Source organism: Neopelma chrysocephalum, unplaced genomic scaffold, assembly GCF_003984885.1.
Source record: "Neopelma chrysocephalum unplaced genomic scaffold, ASM398488v2 Primary Assembly neopelma1_188, whole genome shotgun sequence".
Lineage (NCBI taxonomy): Eukaryota > Metazoa > Chordata > Aves > Passeriformes > Pipridae > Neopelma > Neopelma chrysocephalum.
Window position 1 is genome coordinate 2,556,754 of NW_020897850.1, and position 14,031 is coordinate 2,570,784.

At 45.5% G+C, this 14,031-nt stretch overlaps 2 long non-coding RNA genes across 3 annotated transcripts; both read left to right on the plus strand.

Moving 5' to 3' along the window:
• The first annotated feature begins 1,811 nt into the window (after positions 1 to 1,811).
• LOC113976893 lies at positions 1,812 to 6,899 on the plus strand. 2 transcript variants are annotated; one of them, XR_003537197.1, is made up of 5 exons: positions 1,812 to 1,943; positions 2,829 to 2,963; positions 5,335 to 5,394; positions 6,299 to 6,399; positions 6,644 to 6,899. It is a non-coding gene; the product is annotated as an uncharacterized LOC113976893 (long non-coding RNA). The 2 variants fall into 2 exon arrangements; XR_003537198.1 differs by lacking the exon at positions 5,335 to 5,394 and having other exon boundaries at positions 1,820 to 1,943.
• A 2,981-nt stretch (positions 6,900 to 9,880) lies between these two features.
• LOC113976894 lies at positions 9,881 to 13,585 on the plus strand. Its single transcript, XR_003537199.1, has 2 exons — positions 9,881 to 10,016; positions 11,058 to 13,585. It is a non-coding gene; the product is annotated as an uncharacterized LOC113976894 (long non-coding RNA).
• Positions 13,586 to 14,031: the final 446 nt, after the last annotated feature.

Consider the following 14,031-nt stretch of genomic DNA (forward strand, 5'->3'; position numbering starts at 1 on the left):
GGGACTGGTTACGAAGCGTGCAGACCTTTTCCCTGCTGTACCAGCACCCCCCACTGTCCTTTTCTCCTGACACTGTCAGAGCCACCACACTGCAAGTGCTGCTTAACCACCACTCGTCAGCGAGTTGAAAAAGTAAAGTGAAAAAATGGAAGTTAGAGGTCCGTTTCTCCCTTTGGCTAGCTGCCAGCAGAGGAGTTGGAGCGGATTAGTGTTTGGGGTTTAGTTTTCCTGCTTTCAGGAGTGGCTGTGGAAGGATGCTTGAGGGAACTGCTTTGGTGGGGTGAAGCTAAAAGGTTTTGTTAGTTGCTCTGTGTGCATGAGACAGATGCTGTACCACATTTTTGTCAGTCTGAAATAAAATAGCCTTATTAATGGTGTGGACTCCCCCTTGCTGTCCAGAGGGCGCCTCAAACAATTACAGTGGAATGAGAATTCTGGGGAAAGAGGAAGAAAAAAGAGTCATGAGGCCCGCAAAGGACTCGGGCTGCCCATTCCACAGGTCTCTAAACCTAATTATCTTCTCCTTGGACAATGGCTAAGGTTTAGGGAGACCTCATTGTGATCTTCAGCACCCTTACGAGGGGCAGTGAAGGGGCAGCACTGATCTCAGCTCTGTGTGACCAGTGACAGGACCCAAGGGAACAGCTGGAGCTGTGTCAGGGCAGGCTCAGGTTGGATCTCAGGCCAAGGTTCTTCCCCCAGAGGGTGGTTGGCACTGCCCAGGCTCCCCAGGGCAGTGGGCACAGCCCCAAGGCTGCCAGAGCTCCAGGAGGGTTTGGACAACACTCCCAGGGACAGGGGGGGATTGTTGGGGTGTCTGTGCAGGGCCAGGAGCTGGACTGGACGATCCTTGTGGGTCCCTTCGCACTCAGGACATTCTGTGGTTCTGTGAGAAGGAAGGGGATGACGAGCACTCAGTCCTGAGGAAGGACACCTTGCTCTCGTGCAGGACGGCGAGCTGTATGCCATGGATTGTGTTCCTCGCCTTACACAAGGTACGAATTAATCCATACCCCTTCTACTTCCATGAAATCCCAAGCTACTGTCATACCTTAAAGGAATATTTCAGTGCACAAATACAGTGTCAGCAACACAGTACACAGTATCAGCCCATCTTTGCTTTTTAAAAGTAAGCTTAGAATAAAACCTTGATTACCTGCATAATTAATCCCCATTCACAGGAATTTGCATGCCTGAATAATTAAAGAATTAAGTTCTAAAAATGAAAAGCAAGCAAAGCCTGCATTTTTGTACTTGAAAAGCTTCAGCAGCAATCATGATAGTTCGCAGCACATAAATAATTCAAACTGAGCTTTCTCGTCTTTATTTTTTCTTCCTCGCAGAAATCCTCTTAGTGCTTCCTAATTAAATGAAAATATTTTATAAGCCATCACTTTGTGACATCACAAGAATATTTTAAACTGCAGATTAGACAAGCTGGATTTGCATTTTCAGTATTCGCAATCTGATATTGGGGCCGTTTAATGGAACCGCAAACCACCACAGAGCGGTGATAAAACAGGAGTGTGCTTTTGAAAGAAAAAGAATGGGGGGAAAAAATCCGCGTTGGGTGCCGGTCATCTGAGTTTAAGTCAACATTCAATTTCACTTGGCAACGGAGTTTACTCGACAGTCAGTTTCACTTGGCAACGTAGTGCCTTAAACCGCTGGGGCTGGAGCAAAACAATAACAAAACAACAACCAAACAAAAGCAATTCATAAAATGCTGACGCGGACGCCGCTCAGGTGTGCGGGGAGGGGCGGGCACCGTGCGGTGCCACAGGTGACTTTTCGCCCAAAATTTAACCTTTTTTACCACCACGGCGCCGTGAGGGCCGCGGGCCGGCAGGGGGCGCCCTGCGCCCGCCGTGCGGGGCTGGCCGAGGGGGAACCTTCTGGAAGGGCCCGGGGCCGGGCCGTGCCCGGGGGACACCGTGCCCACGGTGAGCGGCCGCGCCGTGCCCCGGAGCCCCGGGTGCCGTGTGGCTGCCGCGTCCCGGGTCAGCGCAGACGGCCGGGGGGAGCTCGATCGCTCCCGCCTTGGCCCGGAGCCCGGCCCGCCTCCATTTTCTGCGGGCTCCCCCCGCCGGCCGAGGGGCCGCGGGACCCGGGCTGGCGAGGCGCCCTGAGGGGCAGGACCCTCCGGCGCACAGACGTGTCTTCATGCCGGGCCCCGCTCCGCCGGCAGGGACCGGCGCCTTCGCTCGGAGGGCGCCGCCTGCGAACGCAGGTTGGAAGGAGTCGCGGATCTCCTCCCTTACTGTTTTTAATTGTGATATATTTTGTTAACTTTTGGGCTCTCTGGAAGCAGCGCTGTGCCTGCCCCTCTGGCAGCGCCCGGATTAATGCTTGTCCCGCTCGTGGCCGTGACCGAGCCCGGTGTAAGATGGCGAGGCTGCTGCGAGCCGTGCGGGCGGGGACCTGTGCGGGGACCTGGGCAGGGACTTGGGCAGGGACCTGTGCCGGCCCTTCTCCTCGGGCACTGCCCCAATCCCAGCAAAAACGCCCCCGAACGCCGGCACCCACGGCGCTGCCGCTCTGCCCTCTCCCTCACGGAGGGTATTTCAAAGACAAGGTTGCTGAAATCATACTGATCCTTTAAAAACGGCACCACCGGCTGTTTAAAAATACATGCATTGCCCCGTGTCACGATTTATAAGTGAGAGTTTATGACTATTTCTCCTGGAGTCTGCGCTTTTTATTTAAAAACATCACTCATTTAAAAATAATAATAATAATCAGCAACACGTGCACTGCCCTCGTGTCACGATTTTTAAATGACAGGCTATTGCTACTCCTCCTGAACTCTCCTTTTTTTTTTTTTTTAGCGTTCGTGAAGAGCAAGGTCAGTCCCGGGACTGAGAACTTGACTCGGGTGAGACGGTGGATTTAATTCCAGCAGTCAGCCCCGCGGCCGGGGCAGAGGGATAACCGGGGATGTACCACCGTAAAACAATCCCGAGGTAGGAGTGGCACAGTTGTATTTTATCACTGCGGTTTGTCACCGTGCTCAGTATCACCCGGGGATCGTTCTGGTTATTCCGTTTTACCGAGCACTGTCTAAACCAGACAAAAGGACAGAGCCCGGCGAGAAAAGCTGCTCTTGTTGCTGACTTTGCATTCCCTCGGGTCCCATTTGTTCCCTATATATTGAAAGATGCAGAGTTGTTTGGGTTTTTTAAAAATATGTATGAAAATATATATAAAAATACATATATTTTGTATAATATTTTTTATATATAAAATCAATGTCAATCAGAATATCTCAGTTCCGGGTTTAACCTTTATTAAACTGCTTTGGGAGGTTCTGTGTGGCCTAGTGCAGAGGGACGGGGTTGCTGCTTCGTGCAGAAAAGAGAAGAGACATTGCAGGGGGGGAAAAAACCCACAAAAAGAGATTCCTTCCGTTCCCTCCATGGTGGGAAATCGGAGCAGCAGCCGCGCCGCCGGGAGCCGGCAGTGCCGTGCCGTCCGCCCGTCCTGGGCTGGGATATTTGTTGTTGTTGTTGCATTTTCATTTTCGCTCTTTGCTTCCCTGAGCTCTCCACAGTGTTCTGGGGTTAGGGAATTCTTTAACGCTTGCCGTTGCTGATGGAAGGTGCGGCCCCGCTGCCGCAGCCCTGCCCGGGTCGCTGTCTGTGCCCTGCGCTCCGTGCGGGTCACACACGGCACGGCCGAGTCCTGGGCACGGGGGGGCTTTTTTATTGCCCCCCCTCGGAGCGAACATGCGCTGGGTTGGATGAAAGCGCCTGGCGGGTGCCGGGGCCGGCTCTGCTCCCCGCCGTGGTTCGGGTACCGGCCCGGGGGCCGAGCATCCCCGCGCTCCACGGGCCGGGGTCGGGCCGGGCCGGCCGTGCTCCCGGAGGGTCCTGCCCCGGAGCGCGGCTGTCGCTGCGCGCACATCCTCTGGAAGCGTTCTGCGGTTAGGAGAGCCTTTTTTTTTTTTTCCCTTTCCCGTTTTGGCTGTAACTTTCGCACACTGTTTCTGCAGTGCTCACATCTGTTTATGTCATCCTTGGAGCGTGGTACAGTGAATTTGGGATTGAAACGAAGTCGTAGAACTTATTGCTTGTTAATGTGGGTGCTTAAAGTGAGGCTGTGTTAATCCGTAGTTAGGCCTTTCTTGAAAGGTGGCCTGTTTTCTCCTAAGGCTTCAGCACCCAGCGCCTTCCAGGGAGATCCACGGGAATAGTGAGTGCTTAGCAGGTTGGGAAAAGACTTGTCTTTGTATTAAAAATGAAACCACGAGCCTTAGTGGGGTGCTCGTCTTGCAATAATTCTGCGTTTTTCTCTGTGAGAGCCCTCTTATTCTCTTCTAATAGTGTGTTATGTGGAGAGCGACTGGAAATCGCAAAGAACTTTGAAATAAGTAAAAACTTTGACGGAGCGCTGGCGATTAAATAACACAGGTCGTTAAAAGAATTAGTGGGGCGTCAATAAAATAATTTATTTGAAACGTGAATGAAAGCAGAATATCGCGGGCTAGTTAGTAACTCAGTGTAAGCCCGGAGAGGTTTAGGAGCGGCTGGATGCCACTGGGGCCGGAGCAGCCCTGCCCCGGGGCAGTGCGGCATCGTCCGCTCGTCCCGCGAGGCTGAGGAGAGAAAGGAAAATACACCTGGATCCTGACAGGGGACACCCCGCAGGGATCCGCGCAGGGCCTCACTCGCTTCCCACCTACGCCAATGGAAGTTTTGTCTTCCAGTTCATTAAAGTACAGTCGGGCCCTCCTCGTCGCCTCCATAGGGGCTTGTTTTTTTTTTCTTCTGGAAATCCTTATTGATGGATTCATGTGGTAAACATGGGTATAAAGTGGGCAATTAAAAAAAAACAACAGTAAAAGCACGAAATAAAATAGAATAAATTAAAATAACACAGAATAAAGTAACATAGAATAAAATGTCATAACATAAAATAAAAATAAACCAACCACAAACCCCACACCTCCTGAACTCTGCATTTTTTACTGCCTGTGAATAGGAAGATCAGTCCAAGCAAAAATACTGAAGTCTTGTTTTGGAAGTCTCTGTCGTAAATAGGTCTCATTAAAAAAAAAAAAATTCTGGTTAGGGGAAATGAATAGCTATCGCAGCTTTTTCACCTAAAATGCTCACTTCTTAAACTGGTGAGGTCATGTTTTAAATGTTCTGTGCGTCTGTAACCGCGTGTTACTGAGATCTTCAACATCTACGGTGTCAGCCAATATTTTAACTACAAAGTGGGATTTTTAGAAACGTATCGTGTGTTTCCTCCTAAGCACGGAGACATTGAGGGTCGGGGGAGTGTCCTGCCCTATTTTTTTGCCCCCGGCTCTCATTTTTTCGGCATCCACAGGCTTCCCTGGAAGATCCTGACAGTTTCGGGAAGGCTCTGTTACTTTCCAGTAATTTCCAGGTAAACTCCGATGTGGTCTCAATTATTTCCTGGATGCATATGTTTATTATTTAAAACTAATTGCAGCAAAGTAGCCCCTGATAGTAGAACGTTTACAATGTATAATGTTGATTAGCTTTTCACAGGGAGCTGTCGTCTGGATGCAAATTTTTTTCCTCCTCATTTTTACCACTGTTTCCAAATAATCCCGCGTCCTTCCAGTGGAAAAGCCAGGAGAGCGTCTTCTAAAATGTTATTTAACACGAAATAACGACGCGTTTGAACATCCACAAAGTACTGATTTCGTGCCTGCCCTCAGTCTATTACCTCAAATAACATCCCACGCTGTGTTCAGGGCAGGCGTTTGCTCTCCCGGCTCTTCCTGTGTCCTATTAATAGGACAAATCCGCCCGCGCATGACCCTTCCTACAAGAATTCGGCCACAGTTTGCTTTGACTTATAGCGGGCTGCAAAACGGATCCTTTAATTAAAAAAACACCAACACATTTTACCCTTTGAAAGCACTTGGATGGGGAGCTTGGGGTGCAAGAGTCGCACGCGTGTGCGCCTGCAAACCGGGGTAGGTGCGGAGCCTCGCCCGCCCCCTGACAACACAAATCTGCTGGCTTTTAGGAAATAAAGCGTGTTTAGTTTTGTGTGTTCTTCTTTTCTCAGTTTTGGTTGGTATGCAAAAAGGAGAGCAGCCGTCAGGGACTTGCTACTTATTTCCCCAAACTTTCTCAAGCGTTGGCAGGGCGGGAGGTGAAAGCACTTGAATAAAAAGCCTCTTCTTTTTTTTTTTTCTTTTTTTTTTTTTTAAGGAAAAAAAGCACGCGAACACTCAAAACCAAACAAAAATGTATTTTTTTAAAAAACCTCATTAAGAAAAAAAAATTAATAAAACACTTCTATGTTTTGTTTCTAGGGTAAATTGATCTATCACCGAGGGAGAAGCCCAGCGCCTCCTGCCCCCGTGGAAAGGGTGCCGAGAGGAAGAGCTGCAGCCCAACGTCGGCTGAAAACCCGGTAACATCATATACCAGCATAACATCAACCCAGGGCCCGACGGGGACCATCGCCCCCCTGGGCACCCCGCGGCCAAGAATCGGTACCTGCCAAAAAGTCAGGTCTCCTGGGAGGGGTTGGGAGATGCATTTGCTGGAAGAAATTAGGAATGAAGGAAAAACAGCTGGTAGAGATGAGCTGGAGAGCTCTGTGTGTGTGTCCCCAGTCAGCACGTCCTTTCTTCCCCCCCCGCCTCTTTTTTTAGGGGTTAAAACCAGAGTATGTTTGCTCAGCAGGTACCCGAAGGAGTGACCCTGACGTTCGCTCTCCCGTTTTGCTCTGTCGGCCCCTTTGCGTTTGTAGGTGGGCTTTGTGCGTTTGTTCCTCAGAAGTAGTTATTATTGCTGTTAGTGATTGTAGAGACGTAAAAAAGGACGTTAGAAAAAAGTGAATTCGTAGCCTGCTAGCAGAGAGCACCCCTCGCTCTCCTGGCAATTGAGATAAGGGTGTCGATTGGGGTTAGGGAGCATCCTCCAATTTTAAGGGAGAAGTGCTTGAAGTCAAGAATGCCTCCTCCCCCCCCCGCCTCGGCTTTTCCCTTCTAGTATTAAAGCCGTGTAGGAAGAAGACGTTTCTCCTCCGTGTCGTTTAGGCTAGCCCTCCCTTGGTAACTCCAGACGGGAGGGAAACAGGCGTGCATGGGTTTTTTAATTTATTTTTGGGTTTTTTAAAGATGTTTGTCACGCTGCAACCATTATTCCAAGGATCCTGAGAGGTTTTCATTCACTGCCCGGTTTTCAGGGCTCCTTTCTTCATATCGCAGCCAACCCAAATTGAGACTCAGGAGTGGAAATAAAGGGAAAAAAAATCAAGACAAAATAATGATAATAAAAATATGAAGCAACCTCCCCGCTTCCCTCCCTATCACCCCCAAACCAAGCTGCCCCCCCGAGCAAAATTCTCCTTGAGGAGGGCAGTTACTCCTCGTCCTGTCGGCACGTTTGACTCATTTTATTTGCCTGAACTTTGAACAAAGCTGGTTTCCAGAGGAAATTTCCACTCCTGCTGCCGCCTCGCACCAGAGGGCGCCGGGAGCCTTCCCAGGCTTTGCTGCCTCAAGCGCTGCTGGAAATTAACTCTTTGGGCGCTCTCTCTGAAGGCTTTTCTAACCTTTTCCTTTTAAAATACACAGCTAGATCCTAACTTTCCCCCCCCAGCTCTGTAAAATGCGTGTTGGTTTGTTTCGGTTTGGGTTTGTGAGGGTTTTTTCCCGCCCTTGTATTACCCTCTTCCAGGGCTTCACACTCCCGCCACAGCCCCCCATTACTCTCAGGAGAGTTCTCTCAAGAGAACCTTTTCCTGAGATCCAACCTGACACAGCTCCAACTTTGCTACAATTCAAAGAATTCTTCAAGAATAAGTAACCCAAAGAGCAAATACTGCAGGAAATTATAGAAGACTTTACCTGTAACTGGGGATTATAAACCCTCAACTTCAGCAAAAGTTTATACTCTGGCTCACCCTCTGAGACTCAGTTTTAGTGGCAATGCAGGCTGATTATTCATAGAAAAAAACCAGGCAATCTGTGGGTGAATATTTATTATTACTTTATTTATTTACTCTAGCAGTCTGTTTTCAAACAGCATAGAAGGACTATTTTCCAGAGCAGATAGTGACAGGACAAGGGGGAATGGATTCACACTGAGAGAGAGCAGGGTTAGACGGGATATTAGGAAGCTATTCACATATCACTTAAGGATCAGCAGAAATGCAAAATGCATGATCTGAAGATGTATTAAGAAATCTGAGGGGAAAAAACATAAGAACCAACAAAGAAAAACATTTTAATCCTGGGGGCTGGTGGAAAAACTCAGTTGAAGAGACATAGTGTTTGTCTTTGTGTTATTTAAATGGAAATAAGGATTTTTAATTTTTTTGTGACTGTTTCTTCATTTATGTCATTAATTTAGCATCTGTCAATCAAAAAAAAGGAAAATGCATCAAAGGCTGCTGAGTTTACCCAAAAAGAAATCCCTCTACGGGATGTGATTTCATCACTTCCTAGTTGATGTTGAGTTTTATCTGTCAAGTGTGTGTGTAAGGTGAGAATTCCAGTCTCAGAGCAAATAGGACAGTGTGCTGGATATTGAGAGACTGTGTTAAAGGGCAGCAGCAGCTTTCCCAGCCCAGCCCTGGCAGTGCCTGGTTATCCCGGTGTCCAGCGTGCTGTGCCTGAGGCAGCTCTGACCTTCAGAGCCCACCCTGCCACCTGCACAGGGTCTCAATGGACCTTCATGTCTGGCCATGGCACTGACTCACACCTGATAACTTGATTGATTTTTTTTTTGGGAGGAGGATAGGGGGCCTTTGGAGAGACTTCTTGACTCTTGGAACAACACAGGGGAAAAAAAATCGTGTTAAAAGGCATCTTGGCCCTTCTGCCATTTTCATTGAAGCTGACAGTAAAACCCTCTTTCACTTTACTGGGAACAGGACTGAGCCATTTAAAATGCTATTTTGTAATATAGATCTTTTAAGTCTTAAATATTTCCATACAGTGCAGCAAAGAAGTCTCAAACGTCATCAGAAAGACTGCTTCTTGTTAGGCTGTTACAATGTGCTATTTCTGTTCAAGTAACATCTACTAATATGAGAGACAAATACATTTGTACAGTTTGGGAGCCTGACACTGCAGTTGGGTGTTTGCAGCTTTTATATATTAGTGTATTTAGGACAGTAATTTTAACTCTTTGGTTGCATGAAACAAAGCCCAGATGTTTGTCAGCAGCGTTTCCTCATCAGGTCTGTTAGCTGAGCCTTTCTGGAGTGTAGTGTAGAGTTTGGTTACAGTTAAGCTCCAGTCAGAATATTCCAAGAGTATGAAGGGGTGATGTGGCCAGGCACGAGTAGGAAGGGGGAAGAGGGACACTGAAGGAGGAAACAATCTTCTCCTCCAGCTAAGCCAAGTCCCCACCCGTGGGACCGTGGAGAACTCTTAAGTTCTCATCTTTGGATCTTCTTCCCTCCTTGGCAGTGACTTTAAAAAGGATTAAGTGAGAGAACAGCAGCAGAAAAAGCCCTCAAAATACCATGCTCTGGGAGGGTCAGGGAGGTTGCCTTCTCCAGATGTACAGGGGCTCCAGGGTTCACATTTGAATCTCTCTGTGCTGAGTTGCTGTGATGTCCAAATACCACCATTTAACAGCAGTCCTCTGCCTACATTTGTGATACTTTCCAGTGCACTCTAGAGGAGTGAAATGTAAAAACTATGGTAGAACAGCCTCCTGTTTTGATGAAAAGTTGCCAGCAGTTATGACATAATTAACTTAACCAGCAAGGCAATAAAAATTAGGTGCCCTGTTTGTGAGTGATGCATATCTAATATTAAGGCTAAATTTCCTATAAGTTATACATTGAAACATTTTCCATTATGACATTCATTCAATTTTGTATTCAACAACATTGCTTCCTTTCCTGTGGAATCAACAACATTGATTCCTTTGGAATCCAACCAGAGGGCTGCAGTTGAGAGAGAAGCAGGGATCCACATCAGCAGAGGGTTGTGTTCCAGCAGTGGGACAGCTTTGGGAAGCCACTAAAAGCGTTCTATGTTGCATTTTTCTCTGACCTGACTTCACGTGAGTGATCAAATGAGAGGCCATTATTTTTTGTATTTCCAAGGAAGTAATATTTTTGCTACTTGTAAGTGACTATTTGTAATTTTTGCAATTACAGTAAGCACCTATCCAATCAATCTTGTTTTTTAAATCTCTTTTAGTCTCTTGAACAAATACGTTTACAAGAAAAATCAGGTTTGTTTAGAATCATGGAATGATTTAGATTGGAAGGGACTTTGAAGGTCATCTGGTCCAACATCCTGCTCAAAGCAGACCTAACCTACTAAGATGGGTTGGTTTTCTATTAATTTCTTTTTTTTTTTTTGTATTTCAATAGCAGTATTTTATGGCAATAGTTCTTGCTGAAGAGCTTGTTCTAAACCACTTTCCATTTACTAATTTCCCCTGTTAACTTTGCTGCTATAAATATTCCCTGTAGTCACCTTTGGAATCAACAATTCCTGTTCACAATTTATTCTCTTGCCACTTGCATTGACAATGGCAAAGAATAGAGACTAACCTAAATATGCAGAGTAAAATACAGTTTGGAAAATGGGCTTTATTATCCCATATTCTGAAGAATGACCATACCTCAGTCCAGGATTATTGCTTTGAAGCTAAAGGAAATTAAACCATTCTTCTACCTTTAGGCCCAAAAGCAAATGACTTCATTTCCGTGTATGTCCAGAGACAATGAGCTGCTGATCTATGATTCTTCTCAACTTATAGGACAGCTGAACAAAATGTACAAACTAAAGGCCTGGCTTTGCTCTCAGCTGTTCTGGTGTAATCCAAGCTCAACTTCTCTGGTGTTAATGAATTTATTCCAATCTTACTGTGCTGTGATCAAACCAGAATATATTGTATAGTTTGCATGAAAGAATTGGGCCATTTTCTTCTGTTTTCAGATGATGAGCTGTCTGTTAGTTGGTCTGCAGCCTCCCTTTCTCACCCTTTCCCTATTCTATAATTTATAAAAAATATGTATTTGCAAAAGAACAACGACAAACTCCACCTGAAAAACTGTGTTACACAGTCTTGCAAACTCTTGTTTTTTTAAAGAGAAGCCCCCTGCAGATCATGAAACCTGGGAAGGATCCTGTGGAGGATTTGGTCATGTTTAGAAAGCATCCAGAGTAGCTATGACAACTTCATGTCCCGGGGCCAAGATCGTGTCCACATACCAAATCTGTGACACTATGCAAGATCCTTATCCAACCTAAAGAGGAAACTGTAAAATTAGAATTGCCTAAAATAACCCCTAGAGAGACTATTGCCGGTTCTTGAGAAGATTTTTTTTTTTGACATCTCAAATACAGCTTTTTCTTAAAATGTCTGAAACAGGAAACTTGTGAAAGAAAAGAAAATAATGAAATGAATAAGGTGTCCACAACCCTGGAAAAACAGGTTCCCAGCTAGGTCCTTTTTTTGTTATTTACTGTGATTTCTTTAACCTTCTTTGATCAGTTAAACAGACTTGGAGTGTTATAGAAGCCTCTGAAATATGTCAATATAATTTTCTTGGGTTTATATTTGAAATGGGAGTGGTATCCAAGGTGGGTTTCAGCTCCCTCTGCTCTGGATGAGCTGGAATTAATGCTGAGTGCAGCAAGGGAGGCTGATCTCAGCACAGGGAGGTGATCAGGGTCTGATCCATTACCTGGGCCAGGCACTTCAGATGCTGACTGTATTTTTGTGATAGTACATGTGGAAGTGAAGCATTCCAACTGATAGAAATCTGCTTTTCCATGCTATGAATATGTTGGCTGCAGCACCTGCAGCCTGTGCTTTCTGGTAAAAGCTGAGCTCTGTGTTAATTCTCTTAGTTATTGATTGGTAATATTGTTTCTGCTTCCTGTCTCTGCCCGAGATTTTTACATCCTGCCTGTAGTTGATCCCTTCCTGTTTCTCTGGATATGGCAAGGTTCTGCAAAGCAGGTTTTTATAAAGGAAGAGAGACCTGCAAAATGCATTACTAAAGGTACTGATTTAAAAAAACAGGTGCATAAATGATGTTTGGGTTTAAGTAGCCAGGATGAGGTTTTGAACATTGGCTCAGGCAGAACCAAACTCAAACATTTTAATAAAGCCATATTAACATAACTGCCTTATGCAAAATATTTCTGGCTGCTTTTTATGAAAGTAAACAGAAAGAGTGATATATCTGGATAAAGAGGAGCAGATGGTAATTTTCATTATTCCTCCCTTCCCCTCTCCTTTTACTTGCATCCCAGTGAGGGAGAACTAAAAGACAAAATCTCCACTTTAGTGAATTTGGAACAGAAACTTCAAAATAGATATCCCAACTTATGCCTTAACATTTGCCCTGTGGGGTCATGCTCTTGAACGCTCTTCATCCACTGGATTAATAAGGCCAAAGGATTTTTGTCACTGAAAAAAAAATGTTCAGATTTTACATGAGTTAAGGACTGCTTTGATTAGTGAAAACTCATTTTCAGTGTCTAAGTTCTCATCCAGGAAGAACTCTCCACTGTGATAATGGTTATCTGCAAGTCAGTTTTAACTTGGCACCCTTCACGTTTGGCAGCAGATTTTAGCTTTACATAACACTGAGTTATTATTAATGTACCATATTGCAGATCTTATGAAGGAATCTAGTTTTCAAGTGTTGGGTTTTTTTTTAAGTCAGGAAATGCTACAGATAGGCTTTTTACAGGCATGTCACTTTATGCTCTCCATGTCCTGTGCATTTCATTATATTTCCCTTAAAATAACAATCCTTAGGTTAGTGCACGTTTGGTAATCAAAGCCATGTATAATACCGCCCAAATACAAAAGGTTTCACTCCATGTTTCAAGATCTTTTTCATTCTCCACATTTATAATGTGACCCCTGTTAATATTGCATTGGCACTGGTGGGTTTTTCTTATTTGACACAAGTCTAAGGATGTCTGAGTGGTCCTGGTTCAAGGTCTCTGTCACATGAGGTACAGAATTTCTCTCAGTAAAGATTGCTTTGTTTTTAAACTCAAGTGAATCAGAAAAAATACCTGTAAAAGGCTAAAAAGTGTTTAAGGGTAGTGGAGGATGCACTTGGTGACAGCAGTTCATACAGGGGTGGGTAAAGTGGTGTGAGCCTGGCATGTATATAGGGATGGCACTTAGTAATTGCTTATTCTCTTTGCCTTTTTTGTTGACTGATGTTTTTATCTGGCTCTCTGGAGTGAGGTATGCTGGATGTACTGTGGCTTTCCAAAAGGAAATACTGAAGTAACCCACACGGAGCCATAAGGAAAATAAACTGTCATTTCTAACACATGGCACATGAAGAAAAGCCCTTTCACATCACTTTGTTTCCTGCTCAAAGCTGTTTCTCAAACTGTGTAAGATCTCCAGCTCACATTATTGTTCTCAGGGGCTTCATACAAGAAGGGCTTTTTTTGTCTAGCCAGGCTAATGAGGTCCTATAGCAAAAAGATACACAATATCAGTAAGGAAACAGCTAATCTGACGTTAATGTTCAGTGTGTTCATTCATTTCTAAATGCATATTAATTTGGTGTAACTTTTCTGTCCTTGTACTAGAATAGAAAGTAGGATATCTGTGAGTACAGTAATTAAACAAGTCAACTAAACCCCATTTTTACAAAAGGCTTGGCATGGCCATGTTCCCTGCTTTCCAAAACTGGGGTGGGTTCTGCTCTGTGTGCATCACCAGCCCGTGTCCCTCTCACAGCAGCCTTGTTAGTGCAGCAGTCGAGCACTGCTGTCCCAGGAAAAGCCATCATGCATTGCTGGTGTTCCTGGGATCCATCAGCATTGCCAGCCTCCCACCTCCTTTGGGAGGACACAAAATAAGGGTTTTGTAGCTGGAGTTGAGGGATGAGACATCCTATGGCTACATGCAGAGGTAATGGAGCCTTTTAGGTCAGAGACGTCGCAGATGTTTCTTTTAGGCCCACATTAGAAACTTTTGCTCATACACTGATGTCAGACTGGGTCTGAAAAAACATGAATCCCACCTGCCCGGTGGAGCTGAGCCAGCACAGTTCCTGGTGTGGACACAGCTGTGCTGC